This window comes from Halyomorpha halys, unplaced genomic scaffold (assembly GCF_000696795.3).
Source record: "Halyomorpha halys isolate HHAL.00 unplaced genomic scaffold, Hhal_1.1 Scaffold547.1, whole genome shotgun sequence".
Taxonomy (NCBI): domain Eukaryota; kingdom Metazoa; phylum Arthropoda; class Insecta; order Hemiptera; family Pentatomidae; genus Halyomorpha; species Halyomorpha halys.
Window position 1 is genome coordinate 443,962 of NW_027111872.1, and position 8,778 is coordinate 452,739.

Consider the following 8,778-nt stretch of genomic DNA (forward strand, 5'->3'; position numbering starts at 1 on the left):
CCCTGACAAACTTCTCCAAGAAATATTATATAATGTTTGATTTATGCGAACGTTTCGGACTCAGTTGAAGGCCTTCAGTAGGGCTAGGAAAAACTAGATATAAGAATATTAGAACTAACAAGAATAAATGTAGAAAGATTTAGGAAGGACAAGAAGGAAGGAAAATAAAAACAAAAAAAAAATATTTTGTTTTTAAATAATCAATCATTTTTCCTATCAATATATATTTATCTCACTTAATTTGTACTTCGATATTGTTTCAATATATTGATCTCTTCTTTTTTGGAAAGGAGAATTTTCTCTTATGTTCTACAGCACATCTTTAATTACCCTGTTTAATTGTTTATCAATAGATATAATATTATGATCCTGGTATGATAGTTTATTTTTTTAAATAATAAATTGACTCTCTAAAATTAATAATTCCATGTAAAATAGTCAAAAAACATATGTTTCAGGAAAAATTATAAACGGGCGGAATTGCGGTTTTCCTCGTTTAAGGGTGGGTAGAAACATTTCTACATGATAAACATAAAAAATATTTTCTATAAGACCATTAATAGATTCATTTTCAAACTTTTTTTTGGTAATACTAAATCTTGTACATACCCTGATTTTATTAAAGCAACTTATGTATAAGATCCGAGGTACTTTTTGTTTTTTATTTTATCGTACGTAAAGTTTAAAATATATGACGTTATTTTGTTTATTATTTTTACGTAAAGATGATTGAAATAATATTTTAGATAATTCTAAACCTGCTAAACCATGATTATATTTGTGTAATGTGCTGAATAGCACGTCCAACCAACTAACACAAAATACATTAATAATTTAATAATAACAAACTAAAAACTAAAATAAAGTTTTCGGAAAATTTTTGTCTGGGGAACTTCGAAATATTTGTATAAATTAAATATATTATATACCACTCTGACCAAAGGAATTCATATTACAATAATAATATTCTAGAACTTTTTTGTTCCTACTTCCATATAATTCTATAACAAATATTTTCCTATCGATTAATTCCCATCACCTTAAAATGTTAAAAAAGATGTTTTTGCGTTCAAAAATACGAAATAAATAAGTTTAGTATTTCCTTAAATAAATCAAAAACAGCGAATATGACCGTTTAGGGATATTTTATTACCCTGTTGTAATAGACGTGTGATGTTGTTTTGGAGCATAAATTGCACTTGTTTCAGTGCGATATAAATTTTATGTAAAAATAATGATAACTTAAATTAAGAAAAAAAAATGGGTAATAAGTTTAATCAAATATAAAAAATACAGAGCTTGAGAATAGATAAGTGACCGAAGACCAGTTAAATTGAACACTTCCTTAGAAAGGGTCTTTGTCCTAAGTAATAAATATTATACAAATAATAATAACATTTTGCGAAAAAATTTAAAAACCTATATTTTTGAAAAAGGTCGTAGAGCAATTTTTTAAAGCTGTATTTGTCTCCGCATTAAATCAAACATTATATTGTAACACTATTACAATATAATGTTTGGTTTAATGCTTCAAAACATAGGGGATGTAGGAGACATAAACCTACTCTTCTTCAAAGTTAAAGAAAGTGAAGGAAAAAAAGGCCACGCCCACGATGCTTAGATTTACGTTGATGTTTATAGGAATGTTCGCTATTATTATGTAAACTGAAACATAAGTCATACTCTTCAATTACTCCTGCCTTTTTGGCTTCCCTTCCTGCCAACTTAACCGTTAAACTTCTTCCTTCAAGCAAAAACAGGAAAAACAAAGTGAGGAAAGTAGTGAGAATAATATATGTAATTAATGGTTGGTACCAAAGTGGTTTTATTTGCATATTCATTAATCAAAAGATCATTAATTAACAAATATTTACGAGTGAGTCCAACAGGTCATTGAATTAAAAGTTCTGTAATTAATTCTACATAAAATGGTTTATACTTTTTTTTTTGCGAAAAATTTAACGATTTGTCTAAAGCTTATTTTTATTTTATGTACTATTTACAAAAAAACACTCTTTGGTATCTATATGGTTTTCTTTTGCCATTTTATTACATACAGATTTTTTTTAAAACATAAAATTTGTTCTTATAATTTTTCTCATAATTATTACTTTGAGAAAGTTCATAGAGAATTTATTTTAAAATAAAAATGGCATTTTCCCACTATTTTTACTTTTTAGACCTATTTAATAATTATGAATTAATTTATCAATTTGAGACGTAAAAGATGATAATATATATATTGCATTGTTTTTTAATCCTTTGATTCATTAATATGGATGTTTGCTGGATAATAAATAATTTAATAATTTATCTAACAATTAGGAGGAAGTTCTTCGAGCGTATATACATTTTGTAAGGTTGCACAATGCCCTCCTTGCTCAATGTCCTTTGTAACACGTAATTGAATATATATTATCTCAGTAAATATAATATGTTGGCAATAAAAAATTATTAATTTTAGCAGAACCATGTCCTAAGCGACAATAACCTAAGCGAGAACCCTACACAAAACAGAGGATGTGACAGATTATAGAGTTAGTCGTATCGGCGGCGAAGAAAGACCTGGCTTCGGTGTCGTAACATTGTTGTTCATTAGTTAACAAAGATTAATTTAATATGGAGGTCCGTGTTAAAAAAAACTATTACATTATAAAGCATATATCTAAGTATATAATTTTTAAGGAGATTAGATTTAAAGTGTGCATACTGTAGAATAACATACTATAATTATGAGCTGTATAGTTTAGATTTTTTGTAATTACATAGCATTCTATAAATAAAACTTTTAAAAAATCGCATAAAAGTAAAAAAATATATATAAATTTTAAAGAACATACTTTGCAAATAATAATAAATCATAGATTTTTTATAAGTATGTACATAAAAACCAACATGATATTAAAGGGAGGAAAATATAAAAAAATAATAATTAAAAGAAATTAATTAATTCATTAATTTAACGAATTGCATAATATTATTTATGCCTAGTCGGGTAAATGCATATGCGTGGTAAGTGCACAATAGGGGATTTTAATAAAATTTGTTTTGATGTTCGTTAACTCTTATTGTTAATAAGATTAATTGTCAAACAACGAATAAATATAAAATACGACATAATTTCGTTATTTACTAAAGGGGAAAATAAATGTTTCTGTGTTTGCATTTTTGTTATTTTTGGAATATTTGGAATATTATCATAGGAAAACACGAAAGCAATTTAGCAAAAGAATTTTAGCAAACATTATGAAAACTACTACTCCTTCGAAGATAACGAGATAACGTCATAAACTACTTTCTAGAAAATAGCTTTAATTTGAGTGCTAATAGGCATCTGTACGTTTTATGGTTCCTGAGATATAGATTTCACACAATAAATTCACTAATTATTGATTTGTTAGTACATTTTTTATTAAATGTTGCTTTTAAAAAACTATTAGATTTCCCAGTGTTGTAGGTAGTTTTAACGATATTGAGCTCCAAATGAAATTTTTTTTTTAAACGGTTTGAGCCTCCATGTGTATTCCTTCTAACTATAACTGGCAGAATCGTCAATTATCACTAGTAATTGTACATATTTTTCATTAAAATATTCAAAAATTGGTTTGAAATAACTGATTTTTTTCTCCTCTTGAACTCCTACTAAAATCATCTTGCGCAACCGTCCTTCAAGAAACAGCACTCCCTTACAAAGTACTGAACTCCTGACTGGGTTGTAGGGGTATATATTTTAATTTTTAATGTAACACACAGGGTTATACCAGTTAATATATAGATTTAATTATATTTTTATTTTTTTCGTCCTGATTTTAAATTGCTTAGACCAAAGATCTTTTTTATGTATGGTCGCTAAGGGCACTTTATGTAAGGGGCCGTATTTTCTTATCAAATTAAGATAAGCCCGAAGAGTTCTTGTATTCAGGTTACTATTATATAATTATATTACTAAGCCAGTCGTGAGGAAAAGGAAATTTAATTCTGGCTGCTAATTCCGACTTTCAAATATGATTAAAATATATTTCATTAGTTATAGTCTTATAGGAGAATAATTTGAAAAATCGATCGTAAAAAAAAAAAAAAATGGTTTATTTAGGTTAAGAAGTCTCATGAAAATTGGGTAGCAATTAGAACGGAAGATAAATAATTAATTTCAAAAAATAATTATATGTATGTTTTTTAATATAGACCGCGAAATACCTACTGCCACCATCTGCCATCTACCGCGGCAATCAATACAGTAGGCTGTAGGCCCTACCTAGATTATTTATATTGTTTGTTGGTGGTGGGGGGAAGCACAATTTTCAAGTAGTACAAATTTGTACGTTAATTTGAAATTGAAAAGAAAAAAAATGAATCGGGGTTATATATACGGGAAGTATATTTTATTTACAGTCGAAAACCATGTTTTTTTAAAATACAGTTATTGTATGATAATCACTTTGTATGCCCGAAAATTCGGAGTGAATTTGTCGATTAAATGAAATAACAATTGTGAAATAATGAAATGGAAGGGACAAGAAAGGGAAAGAAAAAAAGGAATGAATTGAAATAGTTGTATTTAGTGTATAGACTGGAATTGATTGTAAAATGAAACTGTGGGGTTTGTTTATTTTCTTTTTTATTATAGCATGTAAATGTATGTTATAATTTATATCTGTCCGATCTCGGATTGATTAGTATGCTGTGTAATGTAGCAACCCGATGTATTTGGGCAGCATGGATGAATAAAGCATTTCTCTCTCTAATAAATTCATTTTTCGAATGGAGCAAATGAATGCCGGTGGTAATGCCCGGGTTTTGTGGTTGCTTAGCAACCACCCAGACGATTTGGAGGTCAACAAACTTTAGCCAGTGTTTAGGATAAGCATAAATCCGCCTTATATAATATTTTTAAAATGTTTCATTTGAAAAATTCCATATTTTGGTTTTTAAATGGACTGTAGGCAGTCTAATATGGTAATATTTTCTCAATGAAAACAATCATGCTTGACACAACTTTCATTTACCATCTTACATACGTATATATTTGTGATTTTCGAGAAAAAAAAAAACTTTAAGACTGGGTAAGGCGAAAATTATGAACGAAACATTTTATAATAATGAATAAAAATTCTTATTTTAGTATTTCACGAGGTGAGAAATGAGAAATAATATTAATTTTGTTCTTGTCAACAGTTTAACAAATGATAAGGTATACGTAATGCAGGAAAAGTCGGGGGATCTCGGTGTTCTCGTTCGAATCAGGTCTCTATTTTTCCTTTTTGATTTCCTCAGTTATTCATCAATTTTTTTTTTTAAAATTATTTATTGATATTTACAACTGTATATAAGGGCCGCCCATAGCTCAGTGGTTAAGACAGTCTTACCAATTTGATGTCTATTGGCGGTGCCGGTTCGAATCTGGCCTGGAACGTTGACTTTTTTCATTGAGTGGCGGTCCCACAAAATGAAGAACTTTGACCCCCAACAAAGGTTAGGCAGTATAGGACTCCAATGGGAGTCTTGGCCGAAAAAAAAAAAATAAACTGTATATAAATACATCAAATAAATTTGAGGAAATTATAATGGTATGGTACAAGCATGTAGAGAAACTACCCATTGGTAGCACTCTAAAAACATTTTTACAATATAAGGTCTCGAGGCCATCTTCTTTTCACACGCCTCGGAGGATTGTTCGGAATAAAAGAGGAAGCAAGATTAGAAACTAATGGGTTTGTGGTTAGGGAGTTTGTAATGGAAGGATTAATATCTGGTTCGGGGTAGATCGGTTACAAATGGAACATTAAGGTCTTTGTGGATGATTTTATTTGTGACAAAGTAGGGAGCATTTAGGATTTTGGATTGTAAGGATTGGATATGAGAGGAATTCGAAGGTTTAGTGGAGCCCCAAAGCTCAACGCCGTATGTCCAGATAGGCCTTATAATTGTCATGTAAATCAGTCTTTTGTAATGAATTGGAAGTTTGGACCGTTTGTCTAGTAAGTGCTGTAAACGTCGAAATCTACGTGCAGTTTCCTGTCTTTTCAGTCTGGTGTGAGGATTCCAGGTTAGTCGTTTGTCCAGATGTAGTCCAAGGTAGCGGATCTGTTCGACAGGGGTAAGGGTAACATTATTGAAGTATACTGTAAGGCAGTCAGTAGGTTTACGACGTAGGGTAAAGATAATTTGATGGGATTTGTTGGAATTTATTTCAATCCTCCAATTTCGACACCCTTCTTCGAGGGCTGTGATATGGGATTGATGAATTTGGGATGCAATTAAAGGGTTATTTTTAACAGCGAGCACACATGTGTCGTCGGCATACCTGGTAAGGATAGGTTGGGATGTCTGCTGTATAGATTGTGCAGAGGATGGGACCGAGACTAATACCCTGAGGAACACCAGCGGACTAAACGAAGAGGGATGAATAATTCATAAAATTCATTATTATTTTGTATATTTCCATTGCTATTATTGCTAACAATGAGATCTGTTTATTTTTTTTAAATAAACAAAATTATAGGAACTTTGTAAGAAGAATATTCGGCATTTAAGCCCTTCAGTTGATTTTAAAGACCATCTGATTGCTCGTTGATATGCTGAGTTTAAGCAAAACCGTTGAGCCGTTTTAGAGAAAATCGAAAAACTGTGAAAAACCGATTCTGTAAAGTGGTACTCAGACATATACCTGCCCAAAAAATGTACCCATGTACGTATTTTTGAGGCTGAGAACATAAAACCACACAGACCATTTTGTGTAATTTGGTTAATTTTTCACTATCGCAATGCTTTAATTCATCATTCAAGATAGGATAAACATTACTAATAATTTATGCTACCCTTTCACAACGACGGGCGTAATTGACTGATTAAGTGAAGTTTTATGATACCGAAGATGTTTTGAATCTGTAGTCATAAAAAATCTTACAATGATTCTACACAAATAATGCTAGTTCATTTTATTTATCAGGCATTCATTCTCCTTCATGTTTACTAAGATTTATGGTATCTTAATAACCATTCTGACCATGAATAAAAATATTCGCATTGCAAAATTTGTTTATGCAATTTGAAGGTTTAAATTTAGAAAACATGTTTATGAATATACCCTCTCTATAATTCCCATAATGTAAATCATGAATATTTTGCCTTAAAAAATATTGTTTTTTTCCGAATTTTCGTGTTAATTTTTATTATTTTAAGTTTTTTTTTATTTTTATTTTTATTATTTACAATTAAGTTGTTTAAAACTTTTACTAGTAATAATTGCTTTCTTATAAACTATTAATATACAGAAAATTGGTAAAACGTAGACATTTTTGAATACATTTAATTAATATACATTAAATAAATCTTATTGCTAATTGTAAAAGCAATTAAGAAAAATTCTTCCTTTAAATACATTTACATAAAAAGGCCTTGAAAAGATTATTATTTAAATCTTAAAAATGATGTGGAGGTTAAAAGTTGTCATTAAAACTCATAATTATTTCACAAATGATTGTTGATATATTTCCTTATGAATTGCAACCGCGCAATTCTATAGTTACAAATATTAATCTATTTTATACAGAATATAAAACATTTAAAATCATACTTTTCTAATTTTAGTTATTATATTAATAACTAATTAATTATTGATGGGAATTATAATGAAATATACATTCAAAATATATTTACATTTTGTCCAAAACATTTTATTTCTATAAGCATTGAAAAATATGAGTTATTAAGAATTTAAATGAATAAATTTAGAGTTTTTTTTCAAAAGTCCATATATCCAATTTTGGAAATAATTATTTAAAAATTATTAGGGAGCACCTAATCAACATTTAAATATTTAAATTTTTATTTGCAACATCGATTTGAAAAGAGAAAATTTAAATTTTGAAATTGTTGTGGAATTTTGATTTATCATAAAAACCTTTACTTCAGGTGAAGAAACTTTCAGAAGTAAATATTATTAATTTTTATAAAAAAAAAATTGCCAAATATTAATGTTAATATATACATCATAATAATAATGAATACAGTAGTAAAATCTATAATAAAAATATATTCACATTATGTAGAAAACGTATTAATTCCATAGGTATTGAACTAAAAGTTATTCCGATTTTAATTGAATAAATGTGGAGTTTATCAATAGTCAACATATACAATTTTGGAAAGGAATTATTTAAAAATTAATTTTGGAGCATCTAATCCAACTAGATTAAATGTTTATTGAAAATTTTCATATGTAACAGCTATTTAAAAAATTAAATATGTACTTATATACTCAAAAATGAGTAAGATGAGTTCTATTTAACATTAGAATTGACTTGGTTAAATTAATGGTGTATAATATTAATATGAAATAAATTTGGAGAAAAACAACAAAAGAAAGAAGTTTGATAGACTTATGCAAGATTTTTTCTGTTACTTTTTATGCAACACGGATAAATAATTAAAATATGCGATTAATATTAAATATTTAAATTTTATTTAATAAGCTGTGATAAATGAGGAATGGAATTCTCGAAATTGCAATTACGTTTTTACTATTATATTACTAATTACTATTATTCTATCTTTATTTATTCTAATATTTTTCCATTATTACATGAGTTACTCTAAATTCCTCACTCTTAAGTTACCATAGACTTTTTTGATAATCACTGTTTTATTACAGTTAAAATATAAAAAAATGCAAAATAAAGTTATAATGAAAAAGAATCGGCATCTGAAGATGGGTGTGCAAACGAATGGTTATTTTTTATGAATCACTGGTTAATCATTGAAATTGTTTTATATATA

At 28.1% G+C, this 8,778-nt stretch overlaps 1 protein-coding gene across 5 annotated transcripts in view; it reads right to left on the reverse strand.

Moving 5' to 3' along the window:
• The window catches only part of mino (glycerol-3-phosphate acyltransferase mino), a 138,619-nt gene that overhangs the window by 40,985 nt on the left and 88,856 nt on the right, over positions 1 to 8,778 (reverse strand). The gene's annotated exons all lie outside the window — the stretch shown is intronic.